Source organism: Eulemur rufifrons, chromosome 7 (assembly GCF_041146395.1).
Source record: "Eulemur rufifrons isolate Redbay chromosome 7, OSU_ERuf_1, whole genome shotgun sequence".
In the NCBI taxonomy this organism is placed as follows: Eukaryota; Metazoa; Chordata; class Mammalia; order Primates; family Lemuridae; genus Eulemur; species Eulemur rufifrons.
In genome coordinates, this window is record NC_090989.1 from 224,665,345 (window position 1) to 224,691,831 (window position 26,487).

Consider the following 26,487-nt stretch of genomic DNA (forward strand, 5'->3'; position numbering starts at 1 on the left):
AGGGGGGGACACCCCAAGGTAATAGAACCGTATGTAAATTGGCCATGCTTAGGCCTTCTGTATAAGCTAAGTTCATAGATATTATTTTTTGGATAGTTTACTTACTTATTTTCTGTTCTCATTAGTGTTCCAATTATTGTGGCTAGACAACTAAGTTCTGGATAAGATATGTAATTATTATATAATGATGTCCTATATTGTTTCTTGGCATTGTAAGTAAATATGTACTTTTATTAATTTATGAAATATGAGAAATAAGTAATAAACATAAATTTAAGAAGACATTATCACTTTATACCTCTTTTGGTTTCTTTCTTTGCTTTTCAATGAAATTTAATCCATTATAGCATTTATCTTTAGCCTTGGTCAGGTTCCAAACTAGTGAAAACTACAGCAAACAAGTATAGTTTCTTAGTGTCCATATTCTTTCATTTTTACAAATATATATTTAATCCCCCTCTTTTTTTTTTTTTAAGTCATTCTAGTTTGTCTTGAGGAGAAAACTCTTTAATAAAGTTGTGAGTATCCACAGCATCAGATGATTCCAAGCTATTTTTTCCTTGTTGATTCAGAACAACAAATACTGAACAACCTCAGTTCTTCTTCTGGCTCACATTTATTTATAGCAGAGATATGAAATATCAGTCCAGTGGGTAGTTTTGGGAACATGTTTTTCATGGAGATGCTGTTGAAGGTCCAGGGAAATCAGAAAATGAAGGGCTCTGGGTGATTCAGTACATTGGAACACTCTGCTTTCCTATGTACCCGACACACAGGTAATCTACAGATTAGAGACCACCATTTCTAGGTGATCTTTTCCTTTAAGCTGTATTAACTATGTAGTAGTAAGTTTCTTGCTTCTTTTGTCCATAACAGAATTATCTCAATTTTTTTTTTAAAAAATATATAGTGTGTTTATAAGATTTTCCATCTCTGGGTCATAAAGTGAGAACATAGACACAGAAATAGAAATGTACCAATTCCTTTTCTTATGGATTTTATCCATTCATTCAAAAAATAATTTTTAATTAGTTTAAAAATATTTTGATTATTGGGTATCTTAGGCTTTGAGTGCTAGGTACTCAGAAAACCAAGATGACACAATCATTGCACTTGCAAACCTTAAAGCCCAGTGGGGAAGAGCAACATGATAGGAACAAAAGCACAGTATAGCAAGAGCTGTCACAGAGTCACATGCCAAGGGGAGCCCCGTTCTCTGAGCTTCAGTCTCCTTATCTTTTATGGGAGAAAGTATGTCATGAAGCTGTTTCGGAGCTTAGCTAAGGTAATGAATGTGAAAACATTGTAAAATTGTAAAGCTGTGGACATGTCTGTTGTCATTTTTTTTTTTTCAAATAGCAGCTGGGAGAATTTTTATCCTGAAACCATGTAGATAATTAGGGATGAGACTCTGGTTAAACTGAGCGAAATGGTGCACCTCAATGTCAAGTCCCTATGGGGATGGTTGAGATTGCTCTCATTCCAGCAATCATTTCATTGGCGTTTATGCTAAGTGGTGATGGCATTGAGAACAACACAGCTTTGTTTGACATCTCACATTATGGTCAGCCTTTCTTGGCACCCACAGTGTGTTTTTACTATAGCTCATTAATAAGAATGTGTTGAGTCTCATGGCACGGGAATAAATAAGATGCCTGTTTTTATAGTTGGTTTCTAGTGTCTTTATAGCAATCTCTCACTATTTCTGTTTATTGTTACTCCTCCCCTGTCTTTTTTTCCAACAGTTCTTTAAAGATAGGGAGATTATATGTCCCAGTTTCCCTGGGACAGTCCTAGTTCATGCCTGTTGTCCCCTTATCCCATCTATTTAGTATTTTAACACTCTCAAAAGCATCCCATTTGGACCTTAAGTTATCTGGTCACCCTGGCTCAGGGCAGAGAAGAAAATTAAATAAGGAGCCAGGAAATTAGTGGAATTATAAAGATCTGTGATAACTGACCTCAGCCACTGAGCTGACTTACAGAATGAGGATTTAGTCTGGTAATATCCTACAATGCAACTTACAGATTTAAGTCAGTAGTGTCTGATTATAGCCGGTTTCTTAATGGGCTGTTAATACTAAAGCATGTGTTTGTTCGCTCTGGCACAGAATAGTAGCTTTGACACTTCAACAATTTTCACTGTAGCGTGGCTTGTTGGAAGTTGAAGATGGACGTTTCTTCTTAAAGGCCCATCAAGGTTTTCATTCAGTGTGAGCATATGCATTAAGCTGATATTGATCCTATTTTTGACCATCATTCACCCATGGCCACCAAGCAAGGGGGCTGTAACACGTGTCTATCACCCTCTCCCCACCTGTGCGGCTCCCTTGGTGTGCCCATGGGGACGGGAGTAGATGCAGCTTGGAGGGGCTGCCCTGCATTGCAGCATCTCTGCCTCACCCACCTCTCCTCTTCGATCGAGAAGGCAGGATCAAAAAGTCCAAAAGCTTAAAGAGAGAAAATTCTGCAGTCCTTTGTTTTTCATAGCAAAGGGGGTGCCACTTTGTGTGACAGCCTGCAATCCTTAATATAGTATTAATAGAATAAAATTGTCCCTTCCTGCCTGCATTAAAATGAGAGTATACTTTACTATTTTATTATATACAATCTTAATATTTTCATTGCAAGGCAGTTTGCAAAAAATTCAATGCAAATTATTCTTACTTAAAATCAAATTCATAAATCTGCCTTTCTCTCTCGACAGCCATATTGGAGTTTGGGGTTGGTCTCTGTGCTTCTTAGCCCCAAAGAAATGTAAGTGATTTAAGTTTTACAAAGTGAAAGGGAAAGAAATACGGGAAAATCAATAAAATGGGACATTTTTAGTGCTATCCCCATTTTACTCTTCAGCAAGGGAAAAGTGGCGTAGAGACCTCTATTAAAACAGTGCTGCTCACGCTTCAGTGTGGGATCTTGCTATGCAGATTCCGACTGAGTGGGTCTGAGGTGGGAGCCTAGAGGGCGCCACCGGGTGCTGCTGGACCACAGGCCACAACCTGAGTAGCGGGTTGTCAGGAAACATATGCTTCAACTGGCTCTGACTTCTGCACCATATGCAAGTTAGGGTGGCACAGACAGACCCTCGACTGTCCAGTTACGGTTAGAGTGAGAGCGACTGCCCAGGCAGGTAGGGCTTAAATATTGTTCCCAGTCTCTTTAAAAATCTTAAGGTATCTGCTACAGAGGCCCAGTTGTTTCTGCTAATGAAATAAATAAAGAAATAGATATTCCATAGGTTTGGAATTCCAGTAACTGGCTCATTTTTCATCTGTTAAGGGCTATGAGAAAAGGAGTAGAGAGGAGGGGAGTGGGAGACAAAGAAAATAGGAAATTAGAGGAAATTTAGAAAGGAAAGTTCTATTCCCTCCTGGTTTCATCATAGGAAAAAAGCTGTTATGTGCCTTCTTTACACCCCTAAATAAAGCTACAGGACCACCAGTATCTAGTTTGTGTGACTATATTCTGGCTGTTTAACTTTCGTTATTTCACTAAACATCCTCATCTGCAGAAGGAAGGATTTGGGTTTAGGTGATATTCAGAGCCCCTTCGATGGTTTAAAGCATCGCAACTAAGAATTTTATGATCATATAATACTAAATGTACTACATAAGTCTTTAAGAATGTGATTTTATTTCTGTAAGGGCACCGCCAAAATAAGTGTGCATGTTAATATAGATGCATTTTATATTTTCTCCTGCATTCCTTGTTCTCTTCCTTTTAAAAAACTCTATTTTGTTTCATGGCTTCAAAATTTCTGAAAATTTTCCATCTTTTTATATAATCCATAGTTAACGGTATTAATTTCTGCTTCTACAATACTAATTTAAGAAACCTGACCTTACAGTGGCAGCAGTAGCTAGAAATTTCTTCTGTGATTTACCAGCATTTTCCTTAAGCATCTGCTTTTTTTGGATGTGTGTGTGAGTACTACGTATTAGATACATCCTCTGTTGAGAGGATAAAGGAATGCCTGTTCCAGAAGTTACCTTGGATCCAACTATGTTCTTTACTAAGTGTGTTCCTTCAATGTAATAACCTTTTCAGTCTTAGAAGTCTGAAATTTATTCACATCTCTCTTCTGACTAATGGTACACATCATGCCCCATGTAATATAATGATGAAACACTCTAAGTAATCAAGGATTGCTAAATCTTAGACTTGCAGATGACAGAATTGAAAATTATCTATAAATTTACCCCCATAGATAAATTTCATATTATATGTAGGGGTTGAGTATTATAAAATATAAATTGCTCTGAGCCAAGGGTGAAGAATAAACATAGAATCCCATGTTAAACAACTAAAATTGCTATATTAAATTCAAACTTCATGAAAACACACTAATAGTATGCAGAGATTTTTGATACATTGTTTTGAGGATGTGTTTACTGTATTCAATGCAATAAATTTGAGAATGGAATCCAGTTAAACCAGCGCTCCCACAAGGTTTTGGTGAGAATATACATTGATACCTCTTTTCTAGAAGACAACTGACATCATCCGTCAGAATATGTAGGCTGTACTTTTTCATCTTGCAAATCCACCTCTTGGGTTACCCATAGGGAATTATCAGACAAGTATACAAGCTATATGTAAAAGTATGTTTATCAAAGTGTTTGCAATGTGAAAAAATTGGAAACAGTCTAAATGTAATCAAATATGGCACAGATATGAAAGGGAATACTGTGTAGCCTTAAGAAGTGATGTAGTTACTGTCTTAGATGACTGTAATAGAAAGTTAAAAGTTACAAAATGACGTATTTGGGGAAAATACATACGTACACGTGTTTATATAAGCACAAGGAAGAATTGGGATGCTACACACCAAAATGTTGATAGTAGTGGAATTTTAGCTGATTTTTCACTTTCTCTTTTACACTTTTCCTTATTGTTGAATATTCTGTACTCTTACATAGAGGGGAGATAGAAAACTTAAGGGGTGGAGAAACAGCTGGCACTCTGGGAGTTGAGTTAGAGAAGAAGCCAGAGCTTGGGCGTTTCAGCACCTCTTTTGGTGTTGACTGGTGGGAATTCTCTGAGTAATCACTGCTGTGCCCGAGGAGCTTCCTGGAGGCAGTTGGGGCCTGTGAGGCAAGACCTGTGTCCTGCTGACCCATACACAGCATCCCATATGAGCTGTCTTTATTTGGCAACATTGGCCCAGGGGAACCTTATGTTCCCCTTGGGCCCAGGATTTAGAAGAGCATAAGCATAGAATGTCTGTCAGGCCTGGAAGTTTCATTAGGGCTGTCCCAGTCCAGCCATAAAGAACCTGAGGCTCAAAGCGTTTAAGTAACTTTCCCAGAGTGGTGGAGGTGGTTTGAGGCCAAGTTGAAATGAAAATGTGGTTCCCAGGCTCCTGTTCTATCTAGTGCTGCTACTTTGCACATCTCCCAGCTCTGCTGTGGTGGGTGAGCCCCAATTCTCACAAGCAGTTTTTAAGGCCAGAGAAAAAGTTTCCAGGTAAGAGAACTTTTTTTCCCTCCATATCATATTTGTTGAATTGTTAGGTCTTTTTGTCTAGATCTTGTCCATTGAAATACATGGAAACTCAGAGGTTATTGACTTTCCTTGGGTCTGGCATCTTTTGGATATCTAATAAAGGCTATCAAACTGCTCCCTTGTACAATGGGTGTTGGCCGAAAACCTTAAAGCTTGGCCTTTGATTTTGGAGGTTTCAAGAACCCTCTAACCTTGTCCCTGTTGTACACGTCCTGTGTCTTGTACTCCCCAAGTTTTCAAGTAGTTCTCTTGTGTTTGGAGATAATGGAACTATGACCTGGTTTTCATACTTTCTTAGTAAATGTGTTTTTTTTTGCCAAACAAAAAAAGAGAAAGAAAGGATAGCAACTAGGAAGATGAACAAGCCCCATCACATTGGACACTTACTTAGTGTTTTTCTTTTTTTACTGTTGCTGTTAGATTGTTTTTCCAATAAAAGTAAAATTTTATAATGCTTTTTAATAATGCCCACCACATTAGCACAATTGCTTTTGTTTTTGCAGTTAGTGCAACTCTGTTCCTATCAACATGGAGATTTTATGGTTATGACCAAAGACTGTCTTCATCACGCTTCTTCATCCTGTTCTTTGGAGGAGGACAATTCTTCCCTATGAAAGACACAGGCTGAGACTCAAACTGAGGCCATCCAGTGTTTCTTTGTGCTTCTCATTGAAAATTAGGTGTAAGAGTTTTGAAAATGGGCTCAAATCAGCTAAGATGCTCTTTTAGCACACCAGCCATTGGCCCACCTAAAGAGTTTCTGATTCAGCAGTCCAGGGCAGAGCTCAAGAATATGCATTTCTAATAGTCCCCGGGTGATGCTGACACCCAGGACCACACTTCGAGAAACAGTGGCCTAAAGAATAAGGGTCCTACAAGGCAGTGTGTTTTTCCAGATTATGTTAAGAACATATATTTCAACTCCATGTGAGACTCACTGAATCAGAATCTCTGGGGAGAGTCTTGGGATGCTTTATTATCAGATTTGGGGAAATACTATTGCTATCAAGTAAGCCCTGATAGAGCATTACTTGTTTCCAAACCACCCATGAGACAGTAGAATTTATTTACCACTCAAACTATGCATGTTTTCACCCTATGACCCTGTCAGCCCCTAGAGGCATATACCCTAGCAGCTTCCTCATTTTAAGTGAATTTGAAGTCATCCTTATAAAACAAAAATATTTTTATTCTAGGTGCCAAATATATTGTGCAAAAGAAATACCGGAACGCCTGCCTTCTGAGAATTTCCTGAAGTTTTTCTGAGTTACTTTTTTATAAGCATAGTCATAGTTTGGATGTACAGGGGGCGGGTGTGAAAGAGACAGAGACGGAGGAAGGAAGAAGAAATGTACATTTCTAGCAAGTTCCCTAGTTATGGTGATGCTGCTGATCTGGGGACCACATTTCGAGAACCACTGGAATAGACCAATAACTCCCAAACATAGCACTTAGAATCTCCTGGGGAGCTTTAAAAAATACTTCTGCCTGGGTCCCACCCCCAGAGAGTTATTTAATTGGTCTGTGGTGGGGCTTGGACAGTAATTCCAATTATCATCCATGGTTATGAACCATTGCTCTAGGTCCCACCAGATAAAAGGTAAGGGGTTAGGAAGCTCAAGACCCGATGGGAAAAATAAGAGCTAAGCCAGTGCTTCTCACTCTTCAATATGCATACGTATCACCTGGAGATCTTGTTAGAATAGACTCTGATTCCATGGTCTGGGTTAGGGCCCACGATTCTACTTTTTTAGCAAGTTGCACAGGGGCCCACACTTTGAGTAGCAAGGGGGTTAGACAATAACAAACCCATGTAAGTATCTATCAACACATAGTTCTTATATTTGTTTTTTCAAAATTAGTGTAGAGCAGTGGCCAGGCACAGTGGCTCACACCTGTAATCCTAGCACTCTGGGAAGCCAGCCTGGGAGGATCACTTGAGGTCAGAAGTTTGAGACCAGCCTGAGCAAGACCCCTTCTCTACCAAAAATAGAAAAAAATAGTCAGGCGTGGTGGCACACACTTGTAGTCCCAGCTACTCGGGAGGCTGAGGCAGGAGGATTGCTTGAGCCCAGGAGTTTGAGGTTGCTGTGAGCTAGGTTGACGCCACGGCACTCTACCCACAGTGACAGAGCGAGACTCTATCTCATAAATAAATAACTACATACATACAAATAAAAATACAAAACTAGTGTAGAACAAATAAAAGCAGTGCCGTTGAGATTTTAAACACCTTGAATTAGAAACAATAGACATTTTGCCATTACTCAACATTTCCCTCTCCTTGATGGCTAGATATTTTTGTTTTTGTTTCTCTCTACTTGCTTACTCATAGCTTCAAACAAATATTTGTAAATTAGTTTTGCTTTAGTATGATACAAATACACTAACCAGCCTTTCCCCGCTATACCTGGGTCCTAGTGTTCACTTCCTCCTTGTCTCAGATCCCGCTCATGGGGTGTTACTGCCCAGGAGGATGAACAGGGCTCTCACTTTAGGAGCCAGTGGGCACTTGGCTCCTGAGTGCCGTCAGGTTGCATACTGGGGAGCCAATCTTCCTGTGACATGGCTTGACCCATGACTCTGGCTTGAGTCCAGCCTTTCCAGCCTGGGTTAGGGGTGAAGCCTGTTCTTTGGCAGGCCCCATGCTCTGGCGCTCTTCCTAGTGTGGTGGGGTTGAGACACTGCTGTCGGAGCCTTTCAGAAGGACCAGAGGGAGAGGCAGGACCTCCCCGTGAAGAGGATGGCGTTTACATTCCTGCTATGGCATCTGCTTCCTGTTGCATTTCCCAGGCCGAACACGGCAGAAGTGGTTGATGGCATTTGAATTGGTCCTCAGAGGACACATCTGTAGCCTCTGACCATTTGAAATTAGTGGGGATGACCCAGTGGTTCCCCCTTCTGCCTCCTTGTCCTGCTGACCAAGGAACACGGCTCTTCCTCCTGGGCGTGGCCTGTCATTGGTCAGTCTGTCACTCTACTTCTGTTCTCCAAAGCATCCCTCAGCAGCATGCGCTGCCAGCAGGAAGCAAGGATTCTTAGTCATTTCCTATTTCTAAATGGCGTCTCCAGGGCAGGTGCCCCCACCCCTGCTGCCACCCTGTGTCCTGGTGTTTGCCTGCCTAGCGTGGGGATGAACGTCAGCAGAACTCTTAACTTAAAGCATCATGAAAGCGGTGCGCTTGCCCCAGCAGGAAAGCCTGTGACGATAAAAAAGCAGGGAATGTTCTGAGTCCCCTGTATTAAAAAGGGAAGAGCTTAAGTGAGATTTATTTCGGCTAAAGGAAAGCAACATTCAGGATTTGCTAGAACAGCTTGTATGACATGTGGAAGGCAGCTTGACCCAGAGTGTGGCTGGGCCCAGTGGATGCTAACTCTGCCTTTTTTCTTTTTATTGTGGTGAGAAACATGTGACAAAGATATACCCTCTTAATTTTTAAGTGTATGTTATAGTATTACTAACTGTATGCACATTGTTGTATAACAGATCTCTAGAACTTTTTCATTTCGCACGACTGAAACTTTGTACTCATTGAGCAACTGCCTGTTTCCCTCTCGACACCCCCACTCCCCCACCCCCTACCCTTTACACCCACCATTCTACTTTCTGTTTCTGTGAGTCTGATTACTTGGACATCTCATGCAAATGGAATCATGCACTCTTTGGCTTTTTGTGACTGGCATATTTCACTTAGCATAATGTCCTCAAGCTTTATCCATTTTGTAGCATATGACAGGATTTCCTTTTTTAAGGCTAAAAAATATTCCACTGGATGTATATACCACATTTTCTTTATTCATTTGTCTGTCGGTGGATATTTAGGTTGCTTCTACATCATGGCTGTTGTGAATAATTCTTTAGTGAAACGTGGAGGTACAGATATCTTTTCAAGTTCTTCTTTTTAGTTCTTTTGGGTATATACCCCAAAATAGAGTTGTGGGCTCATATGGTAGTTCTATTTCTTATTTTTTGAGGAACCTCTATACTGTTTTCTACAACTGCTGCACCATTTTACAATCCCCAATTTCTTTAAATACTACCAACACTTGTTATTTTTTGCTTTTTTGATAGTGGCTACCCTAATGGCTGTGAGGTGATACCTCATTGTGGTTTTGAGTTACTTCTACCTTTTAATCTCTGAATTCAATCTCTGAATTCAATCTCTGGTTACAGCTTTTCCCATAACCGATTATAGTTGAAGTGCATATTCTATACTGGTAATACCGTTTAACATTGTGAGAACTTTCCTCAGGCAGCAAATTGTGAAGTACCTCCTGGCTAGGCACTTGACCCCTTTAAAGTTTACCTTAAAGAAGTAGGAGCTTTTATGTTCTTGGGAAAACACAAGAAAATCTGGAAAATTTCTATTTGGCATGGCTGAGCCCTTTCTGCTTTAAATAATAGAAAACAAAATTTTAAAATAAAAAAATAAAAAAAAAAAAGAAAACAAAATTTTATAAAATCAAAAGGCTGATTATATCTTCAAGGTGAAATCCTCTATGTGAAGTCTGAATAAACCATCCCTAGAACCCCCAATGGCCTTTCCAGCTGATAACATAACTAAAGAAGCCCAGAGCTACCTTTCCTTAAAGATAGTAAGAAACCTAAGCATAAGCAAAACACTTAAAAGTAAGATCATTTATTTTATGTTAATCAGTGTTAGACCCATCGATGACTTTGCACTTAAAACCCAGCATCCTTAATATGGGCAACAAGGCCAAGCGTATCTTATAACCTAACCTCTGCTTACCTCTCACCTCAGCCCAATCTGCTCTCTCCCTCTCTTGATAAACTCAGTTGCTCAAGTGCGTGGAGCTTTTTCCTGCCCCAGACAGAACCTTAAGACCACTCTTTTTTTTTTTTTTTTTTTTTTTTTTAATTTATTTATTTATTTATTTTTTTTGAGACAGAGTCTCACTCTGTTGCCCAGGCTAGAGTGAGTGCCGTGGTGTCAGCCTAGCTCACAGCAACCTGAAACTCCTGAGCTCAAGCGATCCTCCTGTCTCAGCCTCCCGAGTAGCTGGGACTACAGGCATGCGCCACCATGCCCAGCTAATTTTTTCTATATATATTTTTAGCTGTCCATATAATTTCTTTCTATTTTTAGTAGAGATGGGGTCTCACTCTTGCTCAGGCTGGTCTCGAACTCCTGAGCTCAAACGATCCGCCCACCTCGGCCTCCCAGAGTGCTAGGATTACAGGCGTGAGCCACCACGCCCGGCCAAGACCACTCTTTTACAGAAAAAATAAAACCTTAATTTTGAAAACCACTTTATCAATTTTTACTTCTATGGCTCTTACTTTTGGTGTCATATCTAGAAATCTTCTCCAAGCCCTAGGTCCTAAAGATCCTCTATGTTTTCTTCTGAGAGTTTTATAGTTTTTTGTTTTAGATTTAAGATTTTGATTCATTTGCAATTAATTTTTATGTAAGGTGAGACCTTGGTTAAGATTCATTATTTTGCCTAAGTGTCTGCTATAGCATTATCTGTTGAAAAGACTTTCCCTCCTTTTTTGAATTGTTTTTTATATGCCTTTGTCAAAAATCATACAAGTACAGTTGTATGGATCTGTTTCTGGTCTCTATTCTGTTTCCTGGACTATCTTTATCTTCCACCTTCCCTTTAAGTAACTCCTACCCATCCTTCAGATCTTAGCTTCAATGTTATTTCCCTACAGAGACCTTTAAGGACCAACCATTTCCATCTGCATACCCTCAACTTCAGCCCTAAGGAGGAGTGCCTCCATTATTCTCAACACTCGTTTTTTCTCCCTGATAGCATTTAGCATAATATATTCATAGTCTGTGTGTATGTAAAACTCCTGCCTGTAAGCCTCAAAAACACAAGAACCAAGTTTATTTTGTTTACCACCATAGTGCCCAGCACTGTGCCTACTGCATGCTCAGTGCTCAGTCTATATTTTTTGTCTTTTTTTTTTTTTTTTTTTTTTTTTGAGACAGGGTCTTGTTCTGTGGCCTGGGCTAGAGTGCCGTGGCATCAGCCCAGTTCACAGCAACCTCAAACTCCTGGGATCAAGCAATCCTCCTGCCTCAGCCTCCCGAGTAGCTGGGACTACAGGCATGTGCCACCATGCCCGGCTAATCAGTCTATATTTTTTAAATAAATGAATGGAACAAAGTCAGGCTGCCTGGGAGATATTTTCTAAATTACTGGGTACCCTTTTCTTATAATCAGAGGACATTCCTGGCTCTTGGAGCCTTAGGGCTTAATTTTTTTCCTAATTAACCCATTTTTGAAGGTAGTGATTTTGAAAACTTTTGGCCTACATCAGAGTTACCTAGAGGGTTATCAAAATGCAGATTTCTGGGCTCCAAACCCAGAGTTCCTGATGTGGTAGGTCTGGGATGGGACCTGAGAATTTGCATTTCTAACAAGTTCCCAGAAAATAATGCTGATGCTGCTGTTCTGGGGATGACACTTTGAGGACCACGTTTTTAAGGTTAAGAATCTGAGGCTGGCCGGGCCCAGTAGCTCACGTCTATAATCCCAGCACTTTGGGAGGCTGAGGTGGCAGGATTGCTTGAGGCCAGGAGTTCGAGACCAGCCTGGGCAACATAGCAAGACCCTGTCTCTACAAAAAATAAAAAAATTAGCCAGGCTTGGTGTGTACCTGTAGTTTCACTTACTCGGGAGGCTGAGGCAGGAGGATTGCTTGAGCCCAGGAGTTCAAGGCTGCGGTGAGTTATGATCAAATTACTGCACTCCAGCCCGGGTAACAAAGCAAGACTCAAACTCAGGGTTTTTGTTTGTTTGTTTTTAAGAAGAGACAGTATTGTGTGTCCCTTTTACTTAGTGACAGTCCTAGGTACCCTTGAACATGTCATTAGCAGTATTGATCAATTTAAGAGTAATCATAGAGAAGGTTACATAAGAATCCAATCCAAGAAGAAATTACAGGGGGATTTTCTGCTAAGGCAGTAAATAAATGAGAACCATACATTTTATTTATATAGGAAATGAACAAAAACCTTTCAAACTACACTAAACTAATTCCCTTACATCTGTGGCTGTTACATTGTTGTTCTTTAATGTCTGAATAGGCAAAAGCACGGATATTTTAACTTACAAACTACCACCAGTAAGAATTCTTGCTCAGTAAGAGCAAGACTTCCCTGATAGGATCATAGTTATAAAATCAAGGTTTGGGTTTCTGCTAGGGTCTGTTTTTCCTAAGCCTATTACAGGTAAACCAAAGCAAATCAATAAATACTATTTCACTGTACCTCTACTGAGTCATAAAATTATTTTCCTTTGAAGGCAATAAAAAAACATGAAGGGGGTAAACAAACGAAAAGAAACTTTAGTAGTTCTGGTTTTCATTTGGATATTCTTCTCCAGACCGCCTATTGCTCCTTTTTTGCAGCAGAACAGCTGGTTTTCATCCTGGGTTGTCATGATATCATAAACGTTCATCATAGAAAATTTCCTGGAAAGAAACTGTGCAAGCGTCAGTTCTCTTTAAGTGTTCGGGAAGCTGTGTGGGTCCCGGCGACCCAGCTGGAGTAGAGCCAGCGCAGGGCTCTGAGAGCATTTGTAGGCTCTGAGATGGTTTTAACCTGTTCACTGACAGCAGCATAATCATTGCACACACTCTTGGAAAGACACTGTCGTATTTTCATGAGGTAGAGTGGGTGTGAATAGGCAGTGAGGGTCTGCAGGAGGGCTGGACATGCTCTTGTCCACTTTGGAGCACAAGGAGGCAGATTTTATCATGAGGACCCTTTTCAAATAAGGCAGAAAAGATGAATAAGGAATTGGCTTTTAATATAGCTAATCTGTTAAGCACACTGTGAACCTAAATATTCTTTGGGCCCACAGCACAGATCTCTAGTTAGATTATTTTGGGGCAGAGGGTGGGTGGGTATCTGCTTTGCTCATTGCTGTATCCTAAATGCCAAAAACAGTGCCTGGCACATAATGGGAACTTATTTTTTGAATGAATGAATTTATTTACTATTGTTTCTTCCATATTTTTCACTATACCTGCATTTTAATTTGTTCCTATAATAAATTTGTACCTCCTCCAACTTCTTAACTCTGTTACTCCAAGGCGTAAAGTTGTAAGCATAGCTGGACAAATCTCAACTTTTTTTGTTTTTTTAACACTTCAGAAATGAAAACCAGTATCCAAGATTCTAATTTAGGTCTGGATCCATATTTGAGATACCTCTGTACTTCTACCCCACTTATACCAAGAAAATTATCTGCTATATTTGCAGAAGCCAAATGGTGTTGGGTCATATTAGGTAATTTGGTTGCAAAATAACCAAGAGCTGGTTTACATTACCCCCACTTTTCCTGTGGTATCACTGCTAACACCAATAATTCTTAGATTTAGTCTTTTCAGGTAATTTTCTATATCTTATATGCAGTCTTCATTCCTTTTCCTTTTTGTTTTTTCTCTTCTGTGTGATTTCAATTAGCCTGCTTTGAACTCACTGATTTTTTTTTTTTTTCTCTGCTTGATTCACTCTGCTATTGAGAGCCTCCAATGAATTTTTCGGTTCAGCAAATGTATTTCTCAGTTCCAAGATTTCTAGGGTTTGTTTTATTATCATTTCAATCTCTTTGTTAAATTTCTCTGATAAATTTCTGAATTGCTTTTCTGAGTTATCTTGGAGATCACTGAGTTTCCTTAAAATTGCTATTTTGAATTCTTGGTCAGAAAGCCTATGTATCTATTGCTGTCTCACTAGGGTCAGTCAGTGGTTACTTTGTCCATTTGGGGAGGTTATGGTTCTGTGTGCTGCTGTTTCTTGTGGATGTACATCTATGTCTTCACATTGAAGGATTAGTTATTTATTCTAGTCCTCTCTGTCTGGCTTGTTTTGGGTTTTATTGGTTATATTTGCTTAGAGATTCTCTATAATTTACTTGAATTTTTTATTTTTTTTCTGCTAGGTTACTGCCTCCTTTGTGGCACTAGATGGTACCTACAAGCCAGGTTTGCCTTGGCTCTAGCAAAGGATTAGAGTGAGTCCCATCCAGAATGAGGGAGGCCCCAAAGGGATTATGTGAGCAGTGTGGGAAGGCTGGCTAAAGGCTCATGCCTAGGAACCTGCAGAACGTACCTCCTATAGCATGGTGCTGCTGAACAGCCACTCTGGTTTGGCGTCTCCTTTGACCAAGTTACAAAGCAGAGTTCTAGGGCTGGGGATGGTAGCCATGCCTGTCCCCTCCTCCACACCTTGTCTCTGGTTGGCCTCGGGGATGTGTCTCCCTTTTGGCACTCACGATGCTTCCTGTGGGTTGAGAGCCATGGACAGGTCTCCTGCCAAAGAACCCAAGATGGTGGAGAAGCTGCCTGTCCACCTCAATCTCACATTTTCTAGTATAGAAACCATGGGTTAGGGGAAGTTTTCTGTGTACTTGGTGCCGGGCAGATTTGGGGGAGAGGCATTGCAGATATGAAAATCTAATTCTCTTACTGTCTTCTGGGAGTTTTTTTATTTCTCGCTGGCCCTGGGAACGAACTCGTCCTTATATTAGAGTTCTGGGATAATCCTGGTGATAATCTCAGCACTGTATATTCATTTTTGGTTTTCTCGGAGTGATAGTGTGTAGCTTGCATCTACATCACCATTTTCTTCTCATAATTGTCATTTTGAGTGGCAGGATTCTTATTCTAATATACTGCCCTAGTTCTATCCATTTTTGAAACTCCTACCATTCCGTTCACAACCTCCCCCTTGTCCTCGGTGGAAAGTTTTTCTTTCAGCTGAAAAAATACTTGATAATTTGAAAGAGCCAAATAACAATCATATAAAATCTGAGGAACAAGGTTAATAATCAAGCTAATACCATGTGCAGTCTAGATTAGAGTGTGATGGTTAAGTACTGAGACATTTCCTGTATGCCATATAAGTTCCCCTTCAAGGTTTTATGCATATTATTCCAAGGAATAAGGTTGCAAATATAATTGCTTTAAAAGATTATTTCATAAAATTCTGAGACATCACTTTCTATCTAAAGAGGAGTTGAAGAAAGCATGCTTGTAATAAGCTTATGCATCCCAAAGGTGACTTATGTATCCCAAAGGTGACTACCTTAAAACAGACATCACTCATTTATGCAAGTTCTCATTTGTTAAAATAATAACATCCTCACTCTACATAATCACAAGGGCTAGCGCATGAACTCTAGTGCTGAATTATTTAATACTTAGTTTAAAATGTCAGCTCTGCCATGCTAGTTGTGTGACCTGGACAAGTTTTAAACCTCCTTGTGCCTTAGTTTCCTATCTATAAAATGGCGAGGAGGAGATTTTAGGACTTCACGGGGTTGTTTTGAGTTTTAAACAAATAACTATTAAATGCTTTAAAAAGTACTCTAAAGGTAATTTCATCAATTCTAAGAAGCACGGTTTTCACATTGTAACACCTCTGAAATGAGGGCATGGAAGTGTCTTACAATTAATGTAATTTTTTAATAAGCATTTTGTCATTTAATTGGTGACTTTTTTGTTGTTGTTGTTGTTTTGTTTTATTTTGTTTTTTGAGACAGAGTCTCACTGTCTTGCCCAGGCTGGAGTGCAGTGGCATCATCATAGCTCACTGCATCCTCAAACTCCTGGACTCAAGCAATCCTCTTGCTTTAGCCTCCCGAATAGCTGGGACTAACAAGCGTGTGCCACCATGCCTGACTAATTTTTAAATTTTTTGTAGAGACAGGGTCTCACTCTTGCCTAAGTTGGTCTCAAACTTCTGTCCTCAAATGATCCTCCTGCCTTGGCCTCCCAAAGTGCTGGGGTATTACAGACATGAGCCACCACACCAAGCTGGTGACATCTTTTTATCAGTGGTACTTAAAATAATGATGGACTTTATAGTAGGTGACATTGTAGATTTCAGTAACTAATAGTAGATAAGATACTGATTAATGTTAGTTATCATCAGCATTATCATCAGTGTTATCATCATCTTGTTTCTTACCAAGACAGTAGCATTTGATAGTTTAGCAGTGCTAGCCTAGAGCACTCAAAGTGATCAAATCTCAATTTCATCTAACTACTCGTTTCTATTGATGTTTTAAGAAAAGATCTAGGCCGGGCGCGGTGGCTCACGCCTGTAATCCTAGCACTCTGGGAGGCCGAGGCGGGTGGATCGCTCTAGGTCAGGAGTTCGAGACCAGCCTGAGCAAGAGCGAGACCCCGTCTCTACTAAAAATAGAAAGAAATTATATGGACAACTAAAAATCTATATAGAAAAAATGAGCCGGGCATAGTGGCGCATGCCTGTAGTCCCAGCTACTCGGGAGGCTGAGGCAGTAGGATCGCTTAAGCCCAGGAGTCTGAGGTTGCTGTGAGCTAAAGCTGACGCCACGGCACTCACTCTAGCCTGGGCAACAAAGTGAGACTCTGTCTCAACAAAAAAAAAAAAAAAAAAAAGATCTAATGAGCTTTTTTTCGTATTTGTTTCATTTTAGCTAATGTAAAGTATTTGTGGGGTCAATTCATGCAACGTTTGCATTATTCACTGTACCATACTTTGGTAGCTACTAAAATGTTCTTCATTGCCCTTCAGTTTCTTGAAATAAATAGAGAAGAATTATTTATTTTCTCTATTGATGGATTTTCCTAAATCCTTTCAAAAAAGTGCTTTTTCTCTTAGCTAGCAGGACTAAGCCACCATTGTACCATTTAAGATTTACTGGTTTGCACTGTCCTCTGGGGGAGAAAAGAAGCAGTTTATTGATCTGTGACAGAGGAACGGACCATGGCCAAACCTTTTCTGGTCTATACAATGCACTGACATAAGAATCTGCATATCATTAAGAAGAATGAATCCCCACAATTTGAGGCCACCTGCCAGACATGAACAATAACTGGGAAAAATCTATACAGAATATAAAACTGTTCTCTTTGCAGACACTACCAGGATCCACACCCAGTGTCAGTGTCTTGTTATTTTACTGGTGATATGTTTGTAATTCCTAATTTTAGGCTGCTTCCTTATTTTGATTTTATTGTTCAGTTGGAAGGGAGGTAGGAGAATCCAATTTGAATCTGAGATAAAGATCCTCTGCCAGGTTGAAAGAGGTTCAATAACAGTAGAGAACCTTGGGCCAAAGTTTATAAAGCCTGACTAGGAAGATTCTGGGCACATCTCCATCCAAATACCTTGCCACATACTTCATTCATCCATAGCACATGCAGCTTGTCTCTTCTTGTCTTCTGTTTGCCCTCCAGATTTTAAGTGGCGGTATTTACAAGCTATAATATAGAAGCTAAAGTACAAACACACAAGTTCCACGCCATGGACCTGAAGCAATACCTCTGTTTCCAAGAGAATGTCAGGCGATTGCCCCACAGTCAGAGAGATTAGAGCCAATCTGTGCCCCTGTCAGCGGGCAGTGGAAGGTTTAGAATCTGGTCTCTCCAGGTGGAGGAGTACTAGTCCCTGTAGCTAAAAAACCCGTCCAGGGGAGCGTGCTTGTCAGAAGCAGCCTGTAAGAGGAAAAAAGGGATCCTTTTGAGTTTGCACCGAGTTATTTTCACAGTAGTTCGCTTTAGCTTTGAACTGTGGTGCAAGCCCATTTAAACAATGAGGAAAATTTCACTAGCTAAGCAGCAAGAAATTCTCACCCTGTGTGATCAAAGTGATCAGCCATTTCCTTTTCCTTCCTTTTTATTTGCTTACATTTCTGACCGCTATTATTAATAATCTCCATGACTGTGGCCTGGGAGTTTCCTTTTGCATAACATTTTTTAGTACCTTTTCTATTCCCCGATGCTTTTAAAGCAAATACAACTAACATTGACAGAAATGGTCTAAATATTTCTTTTTAATAATAATTATTGCAAAAGTAACAAGGGAGCTAAAATCTTCCATAATTTCATCACCCAGAGGCAACCACAATGAGCATTTTGGTGTATTTATTTGTAATTGTTTAAATTAAATGTGTAAACATGTATATTTTTAATAGAATTGGATTTAGGATAGGATACAGTTCTATTTTAATCAACATGCATTGAGTTTTTTACCATATTATTTAAAAACTCGTACATGATTTCAGTGGCTACATTAGAATCTAGTATATACAGATATTTTAGCAATTCTCCTGTTGTTAGGAGGTAATGTGGGTTTCTGAATTGACACTTTCTCAGGTTGGAATTTGTTTAGCTCAAGTTGTTCTGATTTCATGGGTCTAGAGTTAGAATTTGGTCACAGTGGAAATAGAATATCTCTATATGTACCATTGTTTGCTTTTTTTGCCAATATTTTTCAGAAGACATTTACAAAAAGCAAAGGTGGGAACAATGTTCTTTTCTGTTTTTTTTTTTTTTTTTCTTGGTCTTATTTTGTTGTTTTAAATTTCGTGATCATAATGTCTTATTGTAGTAATCTCAGTTGGAAAAAAAACAACAAAACTTCAATGGATAGGAAATTGCTTTGAAATCCTAGTTATCTAGGCAACTTGCTCTTATCTATCCATTATTAAAAAAGAAATAAAAATTAGTTTGAGGTATTTAAAAGTTCAGGTAAATAGCAAATCAATATAAAGTCAGAAATATGTTGCCCTAAATGTACCCTAACGTTTCAAAACCGTGTGCCATGCTATGTCATTTGAAGTTTATCCCATAAGACAGTGGGAGATACTGAAGATTTTTTTTCTTTTAAGATGAGGACTGACTGAATCGTATTTGTTTTAGACAGCTGATTGCATGTGAGAAAGCTGGTGTTGGTAGAAAGAGTTGAGATATTGCAAAAGAATTTCCATGAAGTTAATCTTTTCAAAAATGTAAACATTTGGGGCAAGATATTCCTTTGAAATTGCAGTTGAATAAAAGAAACTTTTGAACCAACATTTGGAAAGGAAGATAAGCTTAAAAACCATAACTAGTTTGTGGAGTGCTACAGAATGGTACACATTAGGAGGCCATTTGTATTTGAAGACCACCGTCCTGATACATCTCTGGAGAAGCAGTTTTGTTTCCCATAGGGTATTACGTTTCGAGACCTTCTTTCAGCACCTCCACGGATACATCCTGGTGTTCTCTCTCTTAATCCTGAATGGCCAGGTCCAATGCGGTCTCCCTCCATTCTGATTTGCTTTCTCCATTAGCAGTCATCTTTGTAAACAGAAGTCTAAGATTTACTGTTGTACATATTTTTAAATGATGCATTTTGATGGGGCTCTCTTTACTGTTTCAGGTTGAATGCGTTTGGGAACTTGATGCATAAAATTTGCACGACTCCTCACTCCTTTCTGGATCTGTCATTGGATTTGAGCCGGCATGGCTCACACCACAAAGGTTAACGGCTGCGCCTCAGGTAACTGTGCTCTGGAGTGTGTGTCTGTATTAAATGTATGTTTTTGCTTCAACCAGTTTTTATTTCTCTTTTAATAATGGATAATAGTAAGTTGCCTAGATAACTAGCATTTCAAAGCAATTTTCTATCCATTGAAGTTTTGTTGGTTTTTTTTTTTTTAATTCTTTCAGAAAATTTGCTTTTATCTTAGAGTCTTTATGTACTGAAATCAGGTAAATTATTGTCTAAGTCAATTTTATTGATGTGTTGAAAGATAAATATAAAATCCTGAATGCTGATGCAAGTATAATGTATACTCCTCTTGCACTTCTTTCTGAGGGATTGAATGAGGAAAGAGGACACGAGTTTGGCTGCTTAAAACCAATTCCTGGTATCCACTCCCAAGCAGCTTTTGTTTGATGTTGCTAAACAACGAGAAAGGGGGTCAGGGGGAGAAAAGTATATTCTGTAAATTGATTCTCCCGGAGAGGAATATGCAAGAAGCCATATTATGAATCATAAAGGACCTGTATTGTAATTCTTACTTTGGTTCTATTAGAGACTGACATAGTTTGGATATCTATTCCAATACTGCTTATGTAAGATTTGGGAGAAATTTGTAGAAGAAATATAGAGAAAATCCTCCTAAGAGATGGTCCATGACCAGAGGTGACATCCTGTCCAAAATAGCATGCCAAGTGTTCATTCCTCATTTGAGCTATCTGCCAAATAGCTGAATGAATGAGAGCAGTAATCGTCTATGTGGAAATTTTTCTAAGCGCCCTGAGTCCAGGATCCTAGCTCTGCTGGCTCCGAGCACCCTCAAATGGCAACATTATATACTGGAGGGAGTGTGACATTAAAGCCAATATACCTGAATTAGAGTCCTACTCCCAGTACTAACTGTGAAATACTAGGCAGGGCTATTTCTCCACAGGCAAAACATTGGTTAAGTATATCCACTTGCAGGTGTAGGACCAATGAGAGCACCAGAAACGTACTTACAGGTGCCATGTACACTATAAAGCACTTCTAAAGACAGCAGAAGGAGAAAGAGACCTTTGAAATGTCCATTCCCAGCCCATGTACATGACTTTTTATTCCAGCAATCTCAACGGCAAGATCCTCTCTGGAAAGGACACTATAGCTTGCCCAAATGCAAGTCCAAATAAACTCAGTTGTTTATTTTTAGACAAACTGATTTTTCCCTGTCCATTCTTTTGTTTGTACCTTTTTACTACACAACTTCTCAAGACTCGTAGATTCTGCTCAGGGAGTGCTGTCATTAATAAAAATATGAATGATGATATCTAACATTCATCAATCACATACTGTGCACCATGGTGCCTAAAATGCTTTGCCTGCGCTATCCTACTTAATCCTTGTGATAATCTGATGAGATTATGCTACCATCATCATGATCATCATCCCTATGTGATGGCACAGAGAAGTCCAGTCATTTACCTAAATGAAATAAGAAAAACCAGGATGATTATTTGTTTCTCTAGTAGAATAGTTGATAAGGGAGGAGATTAAAACATGAAATTTTGAGTGCAGTGGGTGTGTGTTTCAGTCCCCTCTGTGCTGTGGTTTTCCTTCCTCTTCTCTGCTTGCTTCCACTCACATGCTCAGGGGAGGGGGTGCTTGAGGGTGTTGGTGCCTCAGGACCTAGACCCTCTGGTGTCTCTGGCAAAATCCTGTCTTCAGGGGTTTAGATACCTACCCCATTTGCCACTAATTCCTTTTGCCATTTGCCTTGTTCTGTACTCCCCTTTTTGCTTTGTTCCAAAGGTCTCAGGATCCTGCTATAACTTTTTATTTTCACCTGGTGTCCTGCCTAACAGGTCTGGGCATTGAGTTTGAAAGCAAAAGAAAGCTCCCTGATTTGTGACTTGCAGGGTGTCAGGTATAAATTATTACTGCAGACAGGTGTCTGGACTGGGCAAAGGAAGGTTTTTGCTTGTTTTCGTCACCATGACCCCTGTAAGCAAATCTGATTAGAGGCTCAGTCATAAACATTTATGTATATATGCACACACACAGTCATACACATATACATACACATACATTGAAATGTTGCAAAGGTATCGGAAGTGAATTAGTCTTGAATGATTAGACTGTGCAGGGGTGGGGAACCTGCAGCCTTAAGGCCACTTGTGGCCTTCTAGGTCCTTAAGTGTGGCCTTTTGAGGGTGCAGCAGAGAAAGATGAAGTTTTTCTTGCATCCTTTGATGCTCAAAAAAGGACAATCTTAAAATCAGAAGGCTGCAGGTTCCCCATCCCTGCCAGGAAACCATGTCATGTGTTTTAGGAGGATTTGTATTCAGAATAATTACAGAGCTATTTATTTTGTAACTGAGCTAGGTGAAATGAAATGGAAACTAAGGCCTTCACATTTGTTACTCTCTCAATGGCTATGGACAGACAAAATGTTTTCCCAGCATTTACTGTTAAATGGAAAATTTTCAAGAAATACTTCTGTGCAATTAAAAAGCATAATACCAATCACAAATGTCCCTCAATAAAAATTCGAAATCAAGCTCTGACTTACTAATTTTAAAAAAAAAAAAAATTAAAAAGGAAAGTAAATGAGTGCCTACTGTGTGCCAGGCACTGTTTTAGGTACTGGGAATACAACTGTGAACAAAATAGGCAAAATGCCTTCTCTCAAGGATTGTACATTCTAGTGAAAGTTCAGGTCTCCTGTGTACAGTTGCCAGGTAAAATAGAGGACATGCTTATTCTAAAAAGGTATTAATTGTTTATGTGCAATTCAATTTAACTGGGTGTTTTACTTTCTTACTTGCTAAACCTGGCAGCCCTCCCTAGGTACCCCTTCCAGATCACATCCCCTCCTTACCCCCCTCCCCCCGTCACTGTCAGTCACTCGTCAGTGTTTCTTTTTCACCAAACCAGGTCCTCCATCCTACTTCTATTGACTGGCACAGTTTTGTTTTCATTAATTTAAAACATTTTATTATGGCATTGCTAACAGTACCATAATGTCTCTTGTTAATGTAATGAGATAAGAGCATCATAAATTGCTCTCAACTGTTCTCTTATAGCTATCTAGAAGTAAATGGAGATCATTGGTTAAGAAAACAGCTGTATTTCTCTGGGGTTTAGGGATGAGGACATTCTGCTTTATCCCCAAGTTTCTGAATCATGCCATAAACTGGATGCACTGATTGATACCTCTTTCAACACTAATTAATGTTGTGAAACTTTAATTAGAGCTTAGAATTGCTTTAGAACCCAAATAACAAAGTGGCTTATTTGTCAGATGAAGATAATAATAGCTGTCCTACCTTCTCACAAGGTTGTTGTGAGGAAAAGAGTAAAGTAATAGCTGTAAAAACACTTTTTAAAACATACAGTGCTGGTCAAATGTCAGGGATGGCACCATTCTCCTTGTTCTCTTGTCCCTGTCACAAGCTCCTGATCTAGTAAACACCTGCTTAGGTACAGGCACCCTTGTGTCAGGCCCTGCTGGATGCTGTGACATGGGGGCAAGAACTGTATTGCTGTCCTCATTTAACAGTTTAATGACATAAATAGGTGAGCACTATGAAGTGACTTTGTACGCCTGCAATTACATTTTTTGCTAATAGTTGCCTTTGCCAGTTTATTATAGCTGTCCCCTCTTGCTAGTCCTTTTTCAGACAGATACATATTCAGTTAAGGTGCTTATTGAACCACATTAAAATTTTTTAATTTAAATTAACATTCATAAAATGTGACAGGAAAACAGAAGGGAAGAATTACTCAAAATCCACATGAGGTCTTATTTTTAATATTTCTTTTTCATTCTTGTCAGGTTAGCAGACATAAACACAGTTTCAGTAAGTTTTTCATATGTTTTGGTATTCAGCTTTTGGCTTTAACATTCTTTGCATTTTTATAAGTCTTTGTAGAAAACACAGTTTTCAAATTAGTATTTTTGATAAGCATGTAATATTCCTCAGTGTATTTCTAGCAGTTCAATTACTCTTTTTTCCTTTGAACGTTTGGACTGCTTCCAGATTTTCCCTGTTGTAGATAACTATGCCGGGAACATCCTCCTGCCTGGTCACTTTTCTCCTCCTTTTTGATTATTTCCTGATAACAATGTCACAGAAACAGGAAAACGGGGTTAAATGGCACAACTGTTTTCACAGCTCTAGTAACTTAAGGGGCTTGAATCTTGTTCCTTTGGTCAGTTATTTGGTTCCAGGTTTTGTCTCTATGCTACTCTCAAATGAGGTACAAAGGCCACTGATAAGGCTGGGTCAGTCAGACAGTGCCAAAGACTCGTGGCTGTGGCCGAGCAGGCAGAACGCTGCTCTACTGTGCAGCCCACTCTCGGCTGTGTAAATATTTTTTCTGGGCAAGAGCATTTCTCAAACAGAACTCTGAGCCCACTGCGGTGAACCTGACAGCAGGAATTACGTGCTGTTTGTCAAGTATAAGACGAGTTTGCACTGACCGGTCTGGCTGGAACCAACCTGGTGTTTCCTGAGACCCTGTGTAAGGAGAGGACACAGCAGCACAGTGGAGGCCGTGCGCTCGTGGTGGTGAGTCTTAGACCTGTCGTCTGTGTTAGCCTTACCGCAAAGGTGGAGGGTGAGCTGATTAGAAACGGGGGCTGCTTTAAGTCGTGGGAGGCTTCCATGATTTTCCAGGGTCTCCTGATTGAATTTGCAAAAGGATTAAAATGTGTGTCCTTATTTGTACTTCGTATTCTCCCATGAGTAGTGTGTTCAGGACCATCAGAAGAGCTGCGAGGGTAAAACAAGTTGCCTAATGTAAAAACACAGGTAAGAGTTAGAGGTGAATCTTTCCAGTTTCAGTTGTCCAGCCTCCCTTTCCTGCTCTCAGATGTCAAAACACACAACTTGCTGAGCTCACGCCGTTCATTAATGGCTAAGCCAGAAGTTGGACATGGAGAGTCTTTTTCCTTTGTTCAAGTATTTATTATGTTGACACTTAAAGTCAGAAGTGTGGTGTCTCTGAAGTTCTGATTAAACAGATCAAGGGAAAAGTATGTATTTCAGAAAACTATATAAAACCTCAAGGTAGAGTGGTTAAAAATAAAACATCCGCCGTGATGGGAGTTATGTTATTTTTTCTCTTAGTGTGAATTATTCCATCAAGCCAAATCAACAAACATATTCTAATTCCTTATATTTGTTTATTGCAGTTTCATCCTAGTATGAGTGTGTTTAATAATTGGATTTAATTAATTATGCATTTTAACTCTCAGTGAAACTGTAGTTGTTAGTCTATTGAAGGCTAATTTCACATTGAAGTTTATAAATGATGTGTTTTTTATAGTGGTGGTATTTGAGAAGATAATCTTTTTTAGGTAAGTAGTAGTTACATTTGAATTTCATAACTGCTAAAATGCTGGGACCACCTACACATAGGAGACCCTGGGTTTCAGAGTCTCGCCTGTCTAATTAATCAGAACCCCAGAATTCATCCAGCCCCCGGAGAGGTTTTGAAGAGTCCCTCCCTTGTCGGGGCTTGCTTGTTTTACAAACTCTCAGCCTTCTGTTTTAACCTGTAGCCAGCTTCACCTTATAAGCTGTCTTGCTCCAAACCTTGAACGAGTCATAATGGGTTAAGCATCAGGTTTCAGACAGGCGATTAGCTCTCCAGCTAAGCCCAGGAAGGATGATTTATCTTCCAGGGAGTACCTGCCTATTTGGGTGTAGGAAGGAGAGAGTCTGGGCTCTTGCTGTTCCCAGCTGCTGGGCAGGGAACTCTTTGGTTGGAGATATCTGTCCAGATGCTCTGTAGGTGTCAAGAAGAAGGAAAAAAACACAAAATAAACACCCAAAAGGGAGATTCGCTATGTTAAGAACTTGAGCTGTTGCTATTATTCTAAGAGACTAGGTAGTCGGTCAAAGGATTAAAACAGCCTTCCTACAAGGATTTGGATATTCTGTGCTCTGCTCTTCCTCGGCAGACTTCCCGTTGTGAGTATTGGCATTTATTTCTGATTATGCACTTCCCCTCTTTCTTGAATGACTTTGGGTGGGCTGGCCGAGCCCATCAGAAGTATAGCTCATTTGCTTCCTTTTCCAGGGTTTGCCTTCTTCCTGTGTCCAGGATAATTTCAGTTCATCTCCTTTGTGCAGTTTCTGAGAAAGGTTTGTATGGGCTTGGAGGAAAATGAGTGACTAAAGCTCACAGTTTGTGTTTTTGGCTCCTTTTCTATAAGAGATTGTTTGATTTGATCTGGCATGAAAAATATTAGCGTAGTTTTCAAGCTCACAGAAACAATAAATTCTTGCTTTTTTCTGGCAAAATGTTTAAAAATTGCATTGAGTAGATTTTTATAATAAAAACCTTAAAGAAGACCAACTAGGAAATCAGATTTTATAAGATTCATTCAAACAATTGTAGAAATTCTAGGTCCAAAAAAAAAAAAAAAGATGATTTTCTATTTTCCTTTCTTGGCTTCTCTGTTGGATATTTTTGGAGTGAGCCTTAACTGATTTACTCATTTCCATATGCTTTAGGAAAAGTATGTTCATGTTCTAGAGGCCAAGCCTGGTTCTGCTTCTGGACTGCAGTTCATTATGAATCCTGAAAACAGGAGAAGTTTGTAAAGTGTAGCCCATTTGTACATATAGCGTTAGTGATCTCAGCTCATACGGACAAATGATCTCACCACTTAAAAATAAGTATGTTGCTATTTTGAGGATTTCAAAAATATATA

General features: G+C 39.5%; 1 protein-coding gene across 2 annotated transcripts in view; it reads left to right on the forward strand.

Annotated features, from left to right (window-relative positions):
- The first annotated feature begins 19,783 nt into the window (after positions 1–19,783).
- Positions 19,784–26,487, forward strand: part of KANK1 (KN motif and ankyrin repeat domains 1) — a 57,277-nt gene continuing 50,573 nt past the window's right edge. Inside the window, exon 1 of one of the 2 annotated variants that reach the window (XM_069476440.1) lies at positions 19,784–19,802. The gene's annotated coding sequence lies outside the window, so the exon portion shown is untranslated. Of the gene's footprint in view, positions 19,803–25,691; positions 25,742–26,487 lie in introns of those variants that run through there. The other variant, XM_069476438.1, reaches the window with a different exon arrangement.